This window comes from Lutjanus erythropterus, chromosome 2 (genome assembly GCF_056507025.1).
Source record: "Lutjanus erythropterus isolate fLutEry1 chromosome 2, fLutEry1.hap2, whole genome shotgun sequence".
Lineage (NCBI taxonomy): Eukaryota > Metazoa > Chordata > Actinopteri > Lutjaniformes > Lutjanidae > Lutjanus > Lutjanus erythropterus.
Window position 1 is genome coordinate 46,351,154 of NC_139318.1, and position 19,285 is coordinate 46,370,438.

The window sequence follows — 19,285 nt, forward strand, 5'->3', positions numbered from 1 at the left end:
AGAGCTAAAATGCGGTGACAACATCAACACAAAACACAAAACTGCTGAATTATTTTAATATTTTGTTCAGTTGTCAGTTGAAGGACAAACGATATTGATTAGTTTGAAGATATTTGTCCACAGTCAAGTCATATTTTACTGGTAAGAGAAATACTGGCTGTGTTTGGTTGTTCAACAGCTGTTTGACTTTTCCTCAACTGCTGCAGTCGCCATCGAGAGCTCATTACGTCACACTCTGAAAACCACGCCTACCGGGAGAAAAGATCGGCGCCACAATATTAAAAAAAAGTGCTTAAATACTAACAAAGTGACTAACTCTAATATTAGATTTCAAGACGTCAACGGGTTATTTTATCACTCTGTGTCCAACAGAGAAGAAAAGTTTAACTGTCAAACTCAACATTAACAGTAAATCTCAGTGTTGTCTCAGTAATGTTAGCAGTGCTAGCAGCAGCAGCTGCTCTCCTTGCAGGTTAATGTCCGTGTCTGTGCTGAATGTGGTCACATGTTGCTCTGGTCAAGTGATTATATACCAGTTTATTCTGATAGTCTACATTCAGTGTTATTTCTATTTTCTATATCAAAACGCTGTCAAACTGAACTGGTTTTATGAGCTGTCATCTGTCTGACTTCTCTGATAAAAACATCCGGGGTCGTCTGGACCATCGGGGCAGACATGCTTACAGCGTACGGTGAGAGAGGCTAACATCTGATGGAGCCACAGCCCCAACTAGTGGTGGGTGGCTGCATAACATCTTAGAGGCAACAGGTAACTGGCGTTGTGCATGAATAAAATATTGATAAATAGTTTTGGTGTCGACAGGCGAGGATGGCGACGTTTAATCATGTAGTCGACTAATCACACACATCCGTAGTTGTGAGCAGTTTGTTGTGGAAACTATTTTCTTTCTATTAGAAAGTCAGTAGTTCTGATAGATTCTATTAAAGATGGATATGTAGAACTACAGGACAGAGGAAAAATATGTTTTTTTGATTTTGGGGTGAACTGTCCCTTTAATGTTTGACGTTGGCTCCAGCTTCCAAACAGTGAACGACTGATCAGCTCCATATTACACTATAACATCGTATAATTATCATGAGAAACGTTTATGGAGGAAAACATATGATGGTCTTGGATTGTCGGTTCATGTTCATCACAGAGAATAGTATGATTTTCAAACACGTCCAGAAGAATAAAATTAATTTATTAGTTTCTAAGGATCCATATTAACTAACATCATGATGTCAGCTCGTCTTCCTGGAGTCCAACTATTATTATTATTATTAAACAATTCATGTTTCTACTTTTCACTGACTTTGTTGAAATCAGATCAAAGTAATGTTGGTCCACATTAAATAACTTTATATCTGTTTTCAATCAGAAATCTGACTACTGACTAAACTGCTCATAAACTGGTGTTTGAGTTATTGTGGTGGTCTGTAAATGTGTTAACTGACTTTCTTTCTAACCTGATGACTCTGCATGTGAACACACTGATTGATTTTGTCTTTCAGGTTCAGCTGACGTCACAGTGAATGTAGGGAGTGAAGCTGATTTACCCTGTTTCATCAGACCTGAGCAGAACATCGAACAAGACGCCTTTGTGTGGGAGAAAAATCGTCAGAAGGTGTTCTTGTATAAGAACGGGAATCATTCCAATAACGGCCTTCCAGGTCAAGACGAGCAGTTCAAAGGACGAGTTTATCATTTTCCTGATCAACTGCAGTTCAGTAATGCCTCCATAAGGATCAGAGATACGAAGCTGTCTGACAGTGGAACCTACAGATGTGATTTTTCACCTGATGATTCTAACAGACAAATATTCTACATTGAACTTGCTGGTGAGTTCTTCCATGAAACAGTTATAAAGTCACCTGTTCATTTCACAGACAGACTGGTTCAAGTGTCCCAGATGGACTCAAGTTCAATTCTCATCAAATAATCAGAACAACACATCTGGACGAGGCCCTGCCCCGAGGACGAGGGCTGCAGATGAGCTTCAGCTAGAAGACACATAAACATTAAATCTGTTGAATTGATTTTTCCTGTCTGACAGCGTTTATCTGTTTCAACTGTTAAACAAACAAACAGATAAACTGATGGATCATTTATGGACCAAAACAACAAATCAATATTGAAAATGATTGTAGTCAAGATGCCAGAATTTAAAAACTTCAATACATTAGCAGTGTACAAAAAACAATAATCGATATCTCTTTTGATACCACAGCAAAAATGGCTTCAACACACCTATTATCATTATTATTATTATCATTATTATTATTATTATTATTATTATTGTTAGCATCATCATCACTGATTATGTTAGTATATATATATGGTATATGGTCCACACAAAAACTGAACTCTGATGATGAAAGTTAAATATTTTTCTATTCTATTCTATTCTATTCTATTTTTATATAGTTGAAAACCAACACTGACTGTCTGTGACCTTTGACCCCTCAGGCAGCACTGCATTAAAAACTGTATTAAAAACCCTCATCATTGTATAAAGGACACTACATGGACTCAGGAACACTTTGGAAAACCGTTGTCAGTAAACACAGTTTGTCTCTGCATCTACAAATGAAAGTTCAGACTCTACCATGAAAAGAGAAAGACACATATCAACAACATCCAGAAACACTGCAGACTTCTCTGGACCTGAACGCATCTGAGATGAACAGTGCAGTAAAAATTCACCAATACTGTTTCTCTGAACTGTCTCTCTAAACAAGTCACACACGTCTAGGAGACTCTATGTGATCTCCTTTTGATAAATAATGTAATATCAAAGTAATTCACTTTCATTCATTGAACCTCTGCTGGATCTGTTTGGACCCCCTGGGGAGGCCCACCTCCCACTTTGAAAACTTCTGTCTCAGACTGTTTCTTGGCACTGAGTGTTTACCAGGCAGTTTAACAGGTTAAACAGATGAGATATAACATGTTAATTAGTTTTACATGAGTTTTACTGTGGATGTTTTTTGTTCAGCAGACACAGACTTGTTTCCCTGTTTCCAGTTGTTGTGCTAAGCTAAGCTAACTGAGTCTAGTTTTATATTTAACGTACAGATAAGAGAGTGATATAAATTTCCTCATCTGACTCTCTATCATGAAATGAATAAGTATAAATCCCATCATGTCTATTCTGAGTCCTGCATGTGAGTTGTTATAAATCTGGTTTCATATGTGAGAACTTCCAGCTGGTTTAGAAAGTTCTGAGTTAACAAGAGAAGTTGATGATCAGCTTTGTGAGTCTCCACAACAACAGTGTTAGTCGTAGTAAAGCCAGATAACTCAAAGATGTCCTGATTATCTGAACTTACTTCTTGAGACAGGCCTCTAATGGATCTGTGTTACAGATATTGATCATGATTGATCGTCTTCTGGAGGCAGTTGTATCGTTCAGGATCAGTGGATTGGTGACTCTCTCACAGCAGGGTAGTAAGGAGGCTCTGACAGATGTGTTTTCTGACTCTTTGACTGTAACCCATCCAGGACCGACACAAACCAGTCTCATGTGTAAATGTGCTGCCAACTTCAGATAGTTTGTCAAATCTGAGACGTCTTTTAAATCAGTCTAATAAACAGTCACATGTTTCAGTTTTTTCCCAGTATCACCTGCGTGTTAACTTGATATCAAACAAGAACTCTGACATTATTGTGTTTCTGTTTTTCCTTTTAGTTTGTATCTTCAAAGACCGATGGGAGGAAAACATCGGAGGTGAGTCCTGATTGTTGTTGTGTCACTTCCTGCCTCTCATAGATTCATTAATAGAACTGAGTGTTACAATCACTAATCCCTCATTGTGAGTGTGTGAATTGGCTCCACAGGTCTGATGTCAGTCAGAAAAACTTCAATCTTAATTCAAACTGAAGATAATTAAATGTGTCTGAATCACTGTGCTGAACTGACTGGGATCATTCTTCTGTGTGTTGGACTGATTACACATCACTTACAAACCAGAGACTTTTACAATAAAGAAACATGTTTTTACTTTCTGTAAATTTAAATGATACAGACAAGAAGGTTTTTAAAATGTAACAACGGTGACTAGAAATTGTATTTTATGTGCATTTTCAACAAGTGTGTGACACGTCTGGATGGACAATATGGGTTATCAATAACATCTCAATATTTATAGACTTTTCTGTGACATACAGTATTTATCTCGATATATACAGATCTACAGCTCTAATTGTTAAACAGTGAAAACGAGAAGTTGGTATAGAATTTGATGCAGTTTTTAATAAATAATCATCCGTTATGAAGATATAAAGGTAAATAATAGAAGAACTAGAGCATCATATTAAGTTCAGAAAACTAAACCACTTAACTGTAATTCAGCCTTTAAAACCAGGAAAAGACAAAACTTCTGACACATCAAGATATAAAGATATCTCAAATCATAATATCAGTATAATCTTGATATATTGTTCAGTTCCAGTTCCACCTAAAACATGAGTTACCTGCACTAAAATCAATGCAGTATATTGATCAGTGTGTATTTTATCTTTAATGATTGTTTGACATGTAGAAAACCACATTACAAACTACATCCACTCAGTTACCAGTTAATGAGGTTCACCTGTCAACAGCTCTGTAATAAATCCTACTGTCATCAAGTTATAATGTTCACTTTGGTTAAAACTATTTAAGAGAAAAGTTTATGGTCATTTTGGAGGCTGTAGTTTGAGCTGCTGCTGAATTTCATTAATAATAGTAACTTTATTTATTGCATCTTTTCAAAAGTTACAAAGTGCAGAATATTAAAACAAAGTTTCAGTTAGAAAAGCAAGTATTTCAAATAAAAATACATAAAGTGAGTTAAACAGGCAGATGAATAAATGAGTAACAACCAAAATAAAATAAATATAAAAGCATCTGAATCAGGAGTAGAATGAGTTAAAAGCAACTTTATACAAATGTGTTTATATGTTGTGTTTCTGTATGTTTGTATTTGTTTCACTCAGTTTTACCCTCATTGATTTATAACAATCTCTTTATTTGTTGTAAAAAATAAAGTACACTCTAATGAAATCTCTGACAAGCTTCTAACTGAAGGAGTTACACCACTGAAGACTCTGTGTTTCATATTTTATGACACATTTTTGTATTACAACAAGCAAAAATAAGGCTTGATTTATTTTAAAGACAATGTTTGTACCACCATATTTAGAAATATTTCTGTTTGTCCAAACCTCAGTCACATTACAACATGTGATTGAGACATGAACTTTTCTGTTTCTCTCTGTTCCTGTTTTTCTCTTAAACATGCTGTAATCCACATACAAGAGATGTGATGAAGGAAAAACATCACAATATAACATGTAAAATGTCCCTGTTTGTTCTCTGTGTTCACAGGTGCATCTCCACAGCCACACATCACATCACTTGATCACACGAGGGACGAAGCAAAGCTTCAGTGTGAAGTTCGACGTGTTTTTCCAAAACCTAAAGTAAAGTGGCAGGACAGTTCAGGAAACATCCTTCCTGCTAAAGAACCACAGGTCATAAAGAGAGGAGGCAGCTACGACATCATCCTCCAAACTACTGTGACTGAGACTGACAACTATCGCTGTGTCGTCACACAGGAGGACATCTGCCATCAGATTTCTGCAGTGACCTTTGTGTTCATCCCTGGTGAGATTCTTCCTATTAGTATTTTTATTCTAAAATTAAATTGATAAAAAATGTGACACTGGTTCATCAATCAACAGTCAAATTCACAGGATTAAATAAACCACATTAATGTTTCTGTTCAATCTGATCAAGAAACCAAAATTATCACCAACCACCAAACAAATGCAGATAAAATATTAAAGTAACTGACAGATTTGTTTCACTCATCAGTTAAAAACACAACATTAATCTATTGAGCTTCTGGTAAAATCTGAATATTCACTAAATATTTAGCCGGTGGACAAAAAGTAAATTTTGGATCCTGGTCTGAACGCAGCTTTCAGGAACATGAACATCATGAATCATTTCATCAGTTTTGTGCAGCGTGACACAAGTTATTCCATATTGTAACATAAAAAGCAGATGTTGATATCCAGCTGTGGTCAGCACTTCTTCACTGCCGTACATGGACTGAAGGTCAGTCCTGATCACAGTCTCCTCTGTTGTATTTGACCTTGTTATATGTTGGTATATATGAGGTTAATAAGTGAAGATTTCTGCATCACCAAATGAAAATGAGTTCCAGCACAAACTGATTCTTCCACACAGTTGATCTTGTTGTTAGAAATATGAGCACATACTAACTACCAGGTGTAACTGTGGAGTCGCTGATTGAACCAACTGACAAAACTAGTTTGATACAGAAAACACAACATATGAGCTGCTGAGTGAGTAGAAGAGGTCAGAGAAAATGATGAGACATGACACTGGTGTCAAATGAGTTCAAGTGTGAAAGCTTCACTTGTCAAACTATGATGAGTGATAATGACAACATGAATCATCAAACATCATCACAGATTTTAACTCACTCTGACTGAACATACATGAAATGTTCAACACATGGAAAAACTTTATCTTCTTCAATTATTTTATTTATTAAACTGAACTCAAACTAAAAACTAAATGACAAACAACAGCAACAAATGATATGATCAGTTTTCTGTTCTGGCAGCATGAGACTGATCATATGTGTCAAAATCATTGAGAAAGTAGTTGCACTCCAACTTCAAAGCTACCTTGAAAACAATAATCTCTTTGAACAGTTACAATCAGGGTTCTGCACTAAACACAGCACAGAAACTGCCCTGGTCAAGATCACCAGCGACCTCCTCCTGGCAGCTGATTCCGGTCAGCTCTCTCTCCTCATCCTTCTAGACCTCACTACTGCCTTTGATACCATATCCCATCAACTCCTCATGGACCGTCTTGCCAGTATTGGAATTAAGGGCACTGTGTTCAAATGGTTTACATCCTACCTTTCTGACAGATCACAATTTGTATATATTCAGAACTATAAATCAGAAAGCACCACAGTCCATCACGGAGTTCCACAAGGTTCAGTATTGGGGCTCCTCCTGTTCATCATCGACCTCCTCCCTCTTGGCAATATCTTCCGGCATTATGGTATTCATTTTCATTCCTACGCTGATGACACACAGCTCGACGTAGCCACTAACCCCACCTCTACTTTCCCCCCTAGTACACTCATTGCCTGCTTCAAGGACCTCCAGACATGGATGACAAACAACTACTTGAAATTCAATAGTAAGAAAACTGAGCTGCTCCTCATTGGTTCCAAATCCACACTCTCAAAAATAAACATCCACTCACTTTCCATAGCTGATGCCCCCATACCCATCAGACTACGCCCTGCCTTAACACAGCACTCTGCTGAGATCCTTGTCAATGTCCTGGTCTCCTCACGCATGGACTACTGCAACGCAATCCTAACTGGTATCCCTAATAAACTCATCCACCGACTTCAACTCATCCAAAACTCTGCAGCACAGATCATTACCTGCACAAAATCCACTGAACATGTCACTCCTCTGCTTATTCAGTTACACTGGCTCCCTGTATCACAACGCATCAACTTCAAAATCCTTCTGCTAACCTTTAAAGCCCTTCATAACCTGTCACCCGTCTACCTCACAGAACTCTTACACACCTACAGTCCACCTCGACCACTTCGCTCTTCATCTGCTGATCTACTAATAATACCACCTGTTAACCTCAACACAGTGACCTTGAGTGTCATGAAAGGCGCCACTAAATAAAATGTATTATTATTATTATTATTATCAATATGTGTTTATCACTGAGACTCAGTTAAAACCTGATAACACAATGACTGCACATGCTTTTAAAGACCTTATATTTCATATTTGGGAACAAGTTTTTATATTATTTTAGTTTAATAGAAATTATTGTCTACTTATCCTACATGTTATTTTCTGTTTCTTTCTGTTCCTCATGTTTCTCTTCCTCTAAAACACACTTTAATCCTCATTTACAGGCGGAGAAGAAAATTAACAGAAACATTAAAATATTAAATTTATAATCCTGTAATTGTCCTTCATAACTGATGTGTGAGATTCTTCCTCATCATGTTTTTATATTTAAAGAATTTTAATTGTTAATGAGTTTTCATTTTCCAAAAATCTTAATGTCTTTAGACTGAACACAAAGTAAATTATGATGAAGAAATCTGCAGAAGTTGAAAATGTTTGAAACTGAGTGAAAACTTGACTCTGATCCTGAGACTCTGAGACTCCACTTCATGAATCTACAGAGATCAGAGGAAGAATGAGAGCAGAGGTTCACAAAGTGCAGGATTTAATGTTAAACATCATTATGAGACCAAATCACTAATCTGTTTTCCTGTGTGTCCCTCCATCAAACACTCGCTTCATAAACTGTCAGTCAGTCATCAAAACTTTGTGAACCTCTGATCTGAAGGGAAACAACAGAAAGAACTGGAGAATTTAATGAACTTAAATGAGTAACATGAACAAACCCAGGAACAGATTTATAAATGACTGCTGTGAGCTGAACCTGAGGATCAACATGAAAACTGAAGCTGACAATAATATTCTTTTTATTATTGATTGATCCGTTGATTATTTTCTTGATTAATTAATTAGTTGTTTAGTCCAGAAAATGTCAGGAAATGGTGAAAAAATGTTGATCAGTGTTTCATAAAATCCAAGACGACGTCCTGAAATGTCTTTTGTCCAGAACCTAAAAATATTCAGTTTACTGTCAGAGGAAAGAAACCAGAAAATATTTACATTTAAGAAGCTGAAATCATCAAGAGTTTTGTCTTTTTCTCTTAAAAAATGACTCAAATCAATTGATCAGTTATTGAATCAGTTGGCAATGAATTTAATAATTCACAGCTAATCAATTAATCATCGGTGCTTTAATGAAAACATGAAGACGAGGACGATTTAGAGACTGAAGTCATTAGAATCAGAGACATTTCTGTTCCACAAGTGAAAAGAAAAAATGTTGTGAAAGTGAAGAATTATTGTTCCACATGTTCCACCAAAATCCAGCGAGGCTCTCTGAAGGTTTGATTATCTGTAGTTGTATAGATTAGATAGAGAACTTTATTGATCCCAATGAGAAAGTGCAGCAGCAAAGTTCCACATGAATCACATAAGAAACAACATAAAGACACTGTCACAGGCCGACTGTGAGACTGAGACACAAACAGGAGACACACAAACAAACACATGTTCTCAATGTGGAAAGTCAGTAGTGTCTGGAGTGGATGAGTGAAAATGTGCTGCTGGATGTTTTGCTGTAAAAACAAAGAAAAGGAAAGCAAAGACACGACACAGAGGTGTCCAGGTGTGTCCATGCTGCTGATGAACCTCCCAACAGGTCTGCAGCCCTGGAGACAGAAAGCACAGCAACAGCAGAGTCGACCAATCAGAGGAGCCCAAACAACACTCAGACATGGAGAGAAGATTTTAGTCAGTCAGGATTTTATCATTTTATTGAACTGAACTAGAAACTGAAGTGAAAGTAAAAACTAGGAGCAGACTTTAACTCTAAATATATACAGAGATAGTTCCTGGAAATAATCTGATACCATGGAGGCACATAAAGGATTTGAACTGGAGTTTTTACTGGACAGTTTAAACTTGGAATTAGTGCTAAAATCACATTTGATTATCAGTTCTTATTCAGGTTGTAGCTCCAAGTTTCAAACATGAATGATGATTTTCTAGTTGTAGTAATTGTGAGTATTAAAGCAGCATGTATGTGGAGAGATGTGAAACTGTGTCTCAGTCTGTATGTGAACAAGAATCTCTAAATATTCTTTATAGCCTTTTATTAATGAGTTTAAAGTCTATTTATCTTTAAGAGCGTCATGCTGCATAAATCCAGACTGTGTATCTCTCCTCTCATTGTGCTCCAATAACTGTAGAGTCGACCCTCCACCAAGAAGCTCATCATGATTTTAATCTGGACGTCACTGAGCAGCAGTCAGTGGTGGAAGAACAACTCACAGTCTGTATTGAAGGAAAAGTAGTAAAACCACAAAGTAAAAATACTCTGTTACAAGTAAAAGTCCACTTGAGTAAAAGTACAGAAGTGTCAGAGTTACTCATGTTTTGTTGTAATATGAAAGTAATTAGTTACTATATACGTCTTATAAATGTAGGAGAGTAAAAAGTAAAAACAAAAATACCAGAAGAAGTATAAAGTAGGGTTAAATGTAAATACTCATGTAAAGTCCATCAGATTTGTAGTTTTCCAGCTCAGTGAATCAAAGTTATCTGAGCTGCATGTTAAGATGAAAGGATGGACAGACAGATGGACTGTATTGATGACAGATTGAGAAATTCCTGAAACTGTGATAAAGTAAAGACGTGTTTCTAAGACGTAATCCAGAGTCCATGGTGTCCTGGGCTCAGTGTGTAGAGAACCTCGGCTGCAGACAGATTGTCACACACATTTGCAGATGTCAGACACAGCAGCAGTTTAACAACAGTCACATGTAAACAGGCTGAAGTGGAGGTGGCAGGACAGTGATTCAAACAGTCTTCATACTGATGAGCAGCACGTCTCAGAAACAGGACCATGCTACAACATCACCCTCCTCACTACTGTGAGCAAAACCAAAACCAACCTCTGAGCTGTGAAGACAAGCAGGAGGAAACTGGACATAAGATCCAAGCTGACATCACTGTTCCTGCTGAGATTCATCCCAGTGGGGTTTGAATCTGCAGGAACATCAACACCTTTAGTTGTTCTTTGTGTGGACTGTGAGCTCCAATCTGCTGTTTATCATCTGCACTTACATTCTCACTCTGACACTAACTTTATCTTCTCTGTTTCAGGGCCACCTATTGGATGGATTGTTGGTGGTGTAGTTGCTGCAGTTCTTCTCATTGTTGTTGTTCTTCTAGCTGTGACACTGTACAAAGAATACAAGGAAGGTAAGTTTGAATAATTTATTTTATCAACATATTCATGATGAACAGACAACACAACACATTCTTTATGTTTCTTATGTTTAGAGTCTTGACAGATGATTTATTTTCTCATTAATCATTCTGTTCATATTTACAACCAGATTATGATGAAATCATTTGGGATTTTCTGAAATATAACTTTGTGAATTAGAAGTGTCGGGGTCCAACCACAGTACGTGTGAGTCACAATCACCTTCTCAAACCCAACCTGTATTTGTATTTTTTTATTTGTATTATTTTATAGTAAATCATTTTTTATATTTTTATTGTATTATTGTATTGTATTTTTTTGTATTTGTATTTATATGACAGTATCGTCTCTTCAAGAGTTAAAATGCGAGGACAACATCAACACAAAACACAAAATTGTTTAATCATTTTAATATTTTGTTCAGTTGTCGGTTGAAGGACGATGTTGATTAGTTTGAAGGCTTTTCTCCACAGTCAAGTCATATTTTACTGGTAAAAGAAATACTGACTGTGTTTAGTTGTTCAACACGCTATTTGACTGTTTGATTTGTCCTCAACTGCTCCTGTCACCATCATGTCACGGAGCGATACTATGAAATCCACGCCCACCGGGAGAATAAATAATAAATAATTATTAATAATAATAATGATAATAATGATAATAATAATAATGATAATGATAATAATAATAATGATAAATAAATGAAGTAGGAGAGAGAAAAAAATCAAAAGGGGGGATAATAATAGTAGTCAAAAAAAGGGGGAATCAACAAATTAATTAATTAAAAAAAATACATATGCAGACATACGGAGTGCAAAGGAGACAGCAGGTGCATTCGAGATGATCCAGGCCTGCGCAGAATCGATCGGCTGTGATCGCCGCACAATGCATGCTGGTTAGATTTGTGTCCGACTTGATCCCGACTTGCTCTGACGTCACGCACACATGGGCAACGGTAAGCTCACGAGATCGAGGCGGCCGCAGTTTGTAGAACCAGGCACCGCAGTCGCTCTCCACCGACTACAAACGCCTGGCTGTCGCATGATTGATGAGCTGACAGGCTCTGATTGGCTCTTAATTTTGACAACAAACACCACGTGTTGTATATAATACTACTTTACTAACTGTAATATTTAACGCTGGATATATTATTCTGATCAACAAACAGATATAGGGATGTCCCGATACAACTTTTTCACTTCCGATACGATACTGATATTGCAGCCTTGAGTATTGGCCGATACCGATATCGATCTGATACAATATCAGCAGGAATCATACATACTTTTATTACTTATTTTGTAGTGTGGAATGTTAGAAAATGCTTCATCAAGTGATGTTACTCAAACAGAGAACAATAGTCAGAAACCAGAGTCACCTATGGATAGAAGTGCTGGAGCGGAAAATGGATGCTTATCAGAGTGCTTATATCAGAGATTTTAGATGCAGTCCGATAAAATCCGACTTTTTGGCTGATATCGGACCGATACCAATATCGGATCGGGACACCCCTAAACAGATATCTTGTGGCTCATAATAATAATTGAGTTTTTTTATATGTGACTTATCAGAAGAACAGTTTCAAAGTGCTGATGTGATGTCAGTGTCTCTTCCTGTATTTTCTCTTAAATCTGCTGGAAACTGTCCGACTTGACTGCAGTTTTTCGTCTCCACCTCCTGCTGCGACCGCCTGATCTCGTTTAGTCTCCAGGCGAGACGCAGTTCATCTCGAATACCTAATGAGACTACCTGAGTTACCTTAATATATATATATGTGTGTGTGTGTGTGTGTGTGTGTGTGTGTGTGTGTGTTCATGAGGTGGGGGTGGGGGGCAGATGCTAGACCCAACCATCAAGAGAGTAGACCTGAGTCCCTGTTGTGGCAGTAATGTGACAGAGGCGGGCCGAGACCCCCAAACCCAAGAGACAGGGTCTTGACTGGAATTAGAATATAATAGGAGAGAATGGTGAGGCTGGTTAGTGGGCAACAACCAGACCCTCAGTTGGGGGTCTGCCCATATTATTCAGCACTTTTTTTCCCCTTCTCCTTTCTCTCTCTTTTCTTTTTTTTTGTCATCTTTATTTTAATTTTTTTAGTTTTTTATTAGAGATGCACCGATCGACCAGCCAGAGACCAGAACCCTGACCAGTGACCGGATGGTCAGCGCCACATATCCGGTTCTATGCCCGTCATTATCAAACACATGCTGTGCATGATGGTCACGTCAGGCCTGCAGCACACATTAACTGTAATGTCACACCCACCACAGTGCTGATCACAGCAGCACACACTCAGACACTCAGACTCAGACATGAAGTCAGTGTCAGCGACAGACTTCAAGAACAAGACTGACAGTCTACAACGAGACAGAGCAGCTGACGGTGTCACCAAACAGCAGCTTCTAGCTCTTCATGCTAATGTTAGCCAGCAGCAGACTGCTGTTCACAGACTGACAGTTAAAATCTCACCTCCTGTTCTGGCTGAAGAATAAACAACCTGTGTTGATGCGTCTCCTCAAACATTTTCTCATCCAGACTCTTAACTTCTGCGTCTGTTTTTCTCACAGCAAAGTTTTACTGCAGCAAACTGTTGCACCACGTCAGTCTCTGGTTTCTTTACATCTGCTTCCACAGGAGATCACGTGAAATCACATCCCACGAAATCTCACAAGATCGCATTCCTTCTAGTACTATTATATTATATTAATAATATTAATATAATGATATAATAAGGCCTGGCTGTCATCTCAACCACTTTTGGAGAGAATATGTAAGTTATTTAATAGTCAGTGTTTTATTATGAACATCCAATTCACTTTCACAAGAAAAGTTGCAAAAATGTTTATAAATGCTGTCAATTATAGTTCTTAGAAAGACTGAAAATCAGAATCGGCCAAAATTGGAATCAGCAGGTCAGCCCTGAAAAAAATCAGAAATCAGAATCGGCCAAAAAAATTGGAATCGGTGCATCATTATTTATTTCTTTTTGTTTTTGTTTTTATTATTATTTTTATAGAGATATTATTATTTGGTTGTTGATTTATGTGTGTGTGTTCGTGTGTGTGTTGTTTCATTGTGTGTATTTGTGCAGCTCAAGATGATGGAGAGATTCTCAGAGACTGCTGTCCAAAAGGAGTGAGTGTAAATAAAGCACTCTTTGACCAATGTTGGTCTCGTCTCACAGAGAGAGACGGCCAGCAAACTTTATTATACAGAATACAGTGATGGGTACTGTAGGCATCGCCAGAGTGGTGAACTGCATCCAGGGGCTTAAGGGTTATAACAGCAGCATGTCTATAAATTACATCATCATAATCAAGAACAGGGAGTAAAACAGTCGTTCATCTCCAGGAAGGATGCCCATAAAGTTGAAATTGGGATCTTCTAAAAGTGACGTGTTGAAACGCCATCTTGTGGGATGTTTGATATGTGCTTGAGTATTTATTAATAGTGAAACTGGAGAATGATCGCTGATTATAATTGGATGGATAGTATTTAATTGAATATGTTGGGTGAATGTTTTGCATATGAGAAAAAAAGTCAACTCTGGAGTGAGATTGATGGAGGGGGGAGAAATATGTGTATTCCATCAGTGATGAGTTTCTTGTTCTCCAACTATCACCAAGTCCATAATCTTCCATGTATTGTTTTATTATTTCAGTGGAATGTCAGTTTCTTGAGCTGCCAGAGGTACTTGAACGCTCTATTGTGGGGTTGATAACAGTATTGAAGTCAGCAGCTAATATGATATTTGTTGAGTCATGTAGTAAGGAAAAGAAATTATGAAAGAAAGCAGCATCGTCACTGTTGGGCCTGTAGATGTTAGAGAGTGTGAATGTTGTTTGATTAATAGACGCATTAATAATGATAAACTTCCACGTACGTTGTGAAGTTAAGTGTTTGAATGATTACATGTTAAGTTGTCTTTGAATGAAAGGTGAGAGCGGAGATGGAGTGTGTGTGTGTGTGTGTGTGTGTGTGTGTGTGTGTGTGTGTGTGTGTGTGTAGGAGGAGTAGGAGAGAGACAGACAGGGATAGTATTGATGTTTGTTCATATCAACATTCTGTAATACAACATAAACTGCCAACATGTGACTGAATATCAATATCATGGCTGAAACAGAACATGAAGGACAAAGATTGTGACAAAAACATACACAATACATGAACAAAGGAAACAAGGGACACTGCTGAGAGCCTTACTGGGATCACAGTTTCCTTGAGCAGAGGAGCGGGTCGGGCAGGAGGTCTGTAATACTCTAAACAGAGTAATTATGATGTAAGAGTGATTATTCAATAATAATTATTCAATAATCAGACCTTATGGTTCATTTTGGTTTATTTTTTGGATCGTTTTTTTTTTTTCCTTCCTTTTTTTGCAGGTTATTTTCAGTTCATTTTATTATTTTTGTTAGTTCTGTTCATTTGGATTCATCTCAGTTGGTTTAGAAGAGCCATGGTGTGATTTTTCTGCTCCTGAATAACGGTCCGTCAATATGAAGTCTGTCGACTACCAGTGATGCACGTTTGTTGTTTTTCCTGTTTTCTTTTAAGATTGGGTATAGTATTTTCCAACGTTCGTTTATCTCTCGTGGGTATTGAGACAAAATGTGGTGCCTTTTAGTTCCTTTCCCTCGCTTTTGACCAGTTCCTTTTGCTGAATATGTTTGATTTTGGCTATGATGGGTCTGGGTCTGTTGTCTGATCGTTTTCGTAGGCGGTGAACTCTGTGGAACGTGATGTTATGGACGGTGTCGGGTGGAAGTTTCACATGCGAGGTCATGAAGTTTTTTATCAGTGTTTCTGGGTTGTCAGGTGACTTTTTTGAGAAGATGAGGTTATCGTGCATGGAACGGGTCTGTAAGTCCAGAATTGTTTCTTTCATCAATTTGTTCTCTTTTGCGACAGTGTGCATCTGATCAGTGAGTGTTTTTACGGAGGTCTGTAGGTCCTGGTTTGTTTTTTGAAGAGATATAATGATGCTGTGAGCAAATTCCAGGCTTCATTAACTTCTTCGTGTAACGAAACGAGCTGATCGAGTTTTTGGTAGAGTAATTGAACAGTCAGGAACAGTTGTTTGTCTGTTTGGAAAACTGAAGTTAACTTGGTGAGATCGACCCTCGGAGGTCTCAGGGAGTGATGGTCGTGCTGCAGTAGAGCGCCCAAGTCACGCCCCTTCCACAGATCTTGTTGTTAGTCGGGATGTTCCTGATGACTAATTTCCCTGTCAGTTAAACATAACATTTAATTTAGACTGGTCGACTAGTCTAATGTAGAGGGCTGGAAACTGATAAAGAAGTGGGAAAAGAAATAGTTAAAGAATGGGGAAAAAGTAGAAATAGTTGGAGAAAATAGATGAGAAGCACAGACACCCCTACGATCATTTTTTTTATTATCCTTTTTCATTTATTTTCATTAGTTTCATCGAGGACAATTTAGAGACTGAAGTCATTAGAATCAGAGACATTTCTGTTCCACAAGTGAAAAGAAAAAATGTTGTGAAAGTGAAGAATTATTGTTCCACATGTTCCACCAAAATCCAGCGAGGCTCTCTGAAGGTTTGATTATCTGTAGTTGTATAGATTAGATAGAGAACTTTATTAATCCCAATGAGAAAGTGCAGCAGCAAAGTTCCACATGAATCACATAAGAAACAACATAAAGACACTGTCACAGGCCGACTGTGAGACTGAGACACAAACAGGAGACACACAAACAAACACATGTTCTCAATGTGGAAAGTCAGTAGAAAACTCTTCACTTTTATCAACTTCATCATTTACTTTAAATGCAGTTTTGAAATGAACAGATTAAAAACTTCTGTGTCTCAGTTCTCATTCAGTCGAAGCTTCAAGTTTCCAACATTAATTATCTTTTTATAATTGTAGTAATTCTGACTGTTAAACCAACAGAAACTGATGAGAGAATTTATTTGAATTTTATGATGAAGGAAGAATTCAAATTCAGAAATAATGACCAAAACTGTTGTTTCACAACAAAATAAATGATCAAACTCTTAAACAGTTTCCAAAATAAGATAAAGATCCACTTGATGGTTAAAAAAGAATAATTATATAATGTTGAAGAAGAATCTCTAAATATTCATTAGATATGTAAATGTGTAAAAAAGAAGTACAAGTAAAAGTCCACTTGAGTAAAAGTACACAAGTATCAGAGTTACTCATGTTTTGTTGTAATATGAAAGTAATTAGTTACTATATGTGTCTGATAAATGTAGGAGAGTAAAAAGTAAAAACAAAAATACCAGAAGAAGTATAAAGTAGGGTTAAATGTAAATACTCATGTAAAGTACATCAGATTTGTAGTTTTCCAGCTCAGTGAATCAAAGTTATCTGAGCTGCATGTTAAGATGAAAGGATGGACAGACAGATGGACTGTATTGATGACAGATTGAGAAATTCCTGAAACTGTGATAAAGTAAAGACGTGTTTCTAAGACGTAATCCAGAGTCCATGGTGTCCTGGGCTCAGTGTGTAGAGAACCTCGGCTGTAGACAGATTGTCACACACATTTGCAGATGTCAGACACAGCAGCAGTTTAACAACAGTCACATGTAAACAGGCTGAAGTGGAGGTGGCAGGACAGTGATTCAAACAGTCTTCATACTGATGAGCAGCACGTCTCAGAAACAGGACCATGCTACAACATCACCCTCCTCACTACTGTGAGCAAAACCAAAACCAACCTCTGAGCTGTGAAGACAAGCAGGAGGAAACTGGACATAAGATCCAAGCTGACATCACTGTTCCTGCTGAGATTCATCCCAGTGGGGTTTGAATCTGCAGAAACATCAACACCTTTAGTTGTTCTTTGTGTGGACTGTGAGCTCCAATCTGCTGTTTATCATCTGCACTTACATTCTCACTCTGACACTAACTTTATCTTCTCTGTTTCTGGGTTCTCCACTGGATTCTTTGTTGGTGCTGCAGATGGTTGGGAAGGCTTCAAGTGGTGGTTCTGTTGGTTGTGCTGTAGCTTCTGCAACTGTTGAAAGAAACGTAAGTTTAAATAATTTATTTTATTAACATTCATGATGAACAAACAACACATTCTTTATGTTTCTCATGTTTAGAGTCTTGACAGATGTTTTATTTTCTCATTAGGATCAAGTCATTTTGGAATTTTCTTGAATAAAACTGTTTTCTTTCCTGCAGATTCACAGACGGAAACAAAAGGAAATCAAGATGAACTAGTCGAGCTGAACAGGAACCATGATACAAGTGGAGTGTAGAAGTTAAAACTTTTAAAAGTCAATCTGAGTTTTAAACTCTGCTGGATTTTTTCTGCTCTTCACTTATTTCAGTCAGTTTAAGTGTTAAACCTGGTTTTAAGGTTAAAGTTAAACTTAGTTTCAGGTTGAGGTTTGGATTCTGGTTGTGTTGAGGCAGACAGTTGTGATGCTGAAAATGAAGGTTGTTTCAGTGATTAATATGCATGAAGCTCATCCTGCTTTCATATGGAAACTGTCCCGTCACCACGACAACAATCTGTCCCTCAACTTAACCAAGTGTCTTCATATACTGCCCTCAGAATGAGATCACCTGTCAACATCATGGACAGTAAGACAACAGCACAGCTGCCCCCTGAAATACTGAGCTAACTAATAATAAATATATAAAAATATAGAGTCATTACCATTATCTCACAGCACTCAGTGTTTAATAAATCAAAACATGTGCAAATAGTGTCCAAGGAAAAATTCAGGACACAATAAATCAAAGAAAAAAAGACATGAGGACGTCATGATTGAATATAATGAGTGATTTAGCAGAATGGTCCAACATCCATGTAAATATTCAGTGTGGTGATGAGGTCGGTTCTGTTCAGGTACTTTGATTTTATCAGACAGATTGGAGTTAACAAGGTGACAACAGAAGAGAACAAGTGGCCTTTAATGCTGACAGAACTGATTATTAATCAATCATTCTGTTCAATGACTATTCAATCAATAGTTTGTCTTGAATTCTGATTCAACTCTTGTTCCACTTTAAGAGAAAAGTTATTGACTAAACATATTTTTACTTTTATTGCTCATTAATGTTGTTGAGGACGACGACGACTTCTTGCTCTCTGTTCTGTGCTGATTTTATTTTTATATTATTATTTTTAATTCTGATTAATTTATGCATCTTATTTTTAATCTTCTGTAAATGTAGATTCATTCTGATGTCAGGTCAAAATAAAACTGTCCTCTGGTCTGTTGTTGAGGACATTTAACTGTCGTACCTGCATGAATAGATAATCCTGTCCACATGTTGAAGTGTCCTTTAAACCTTTAAAGGGACAGTCCCCCCAAAAAATCAAAAATACATATTTTTGCTCTGGCCTGTAGT

At 37.3% G+C, this 19,285-nt stretch overlaps 3 long non-coding RNA genes across 3 annotated transcripts in view; 2 read left to right on the forward strand and 1 right to left on the reverse strand.

Annotated features, from left to right (window-relative positions):
- LOC146332319 (uncharacterized) overlaps nt 1-19,285 on the reverse strand; it is a 56,313-nt gene that overhangs the window by 36,433 nt on the left and 595 nt on the right. The window lies entirely within an intron of this gene.
- Nucleotides 1-19,285, forward strand: part of LOC146332320 (uncharacterized) — a 122,994-nt gene that overhangs the window by 8,343 nt on the left and 95,366 nt on the right. The window lies entirely within an intron of this gene.
- LOC146332322 (uncharacterized) lies at nt 13,801-19,138 on the forward strand. Its single transcript, XR_014772224.1, has 2 exons — nt 13,801-17,849; nt 17,956-19,138. It is a non-coding gene; the product is annotated as an uncharacterized LOC146332322 (long non-coding RNA).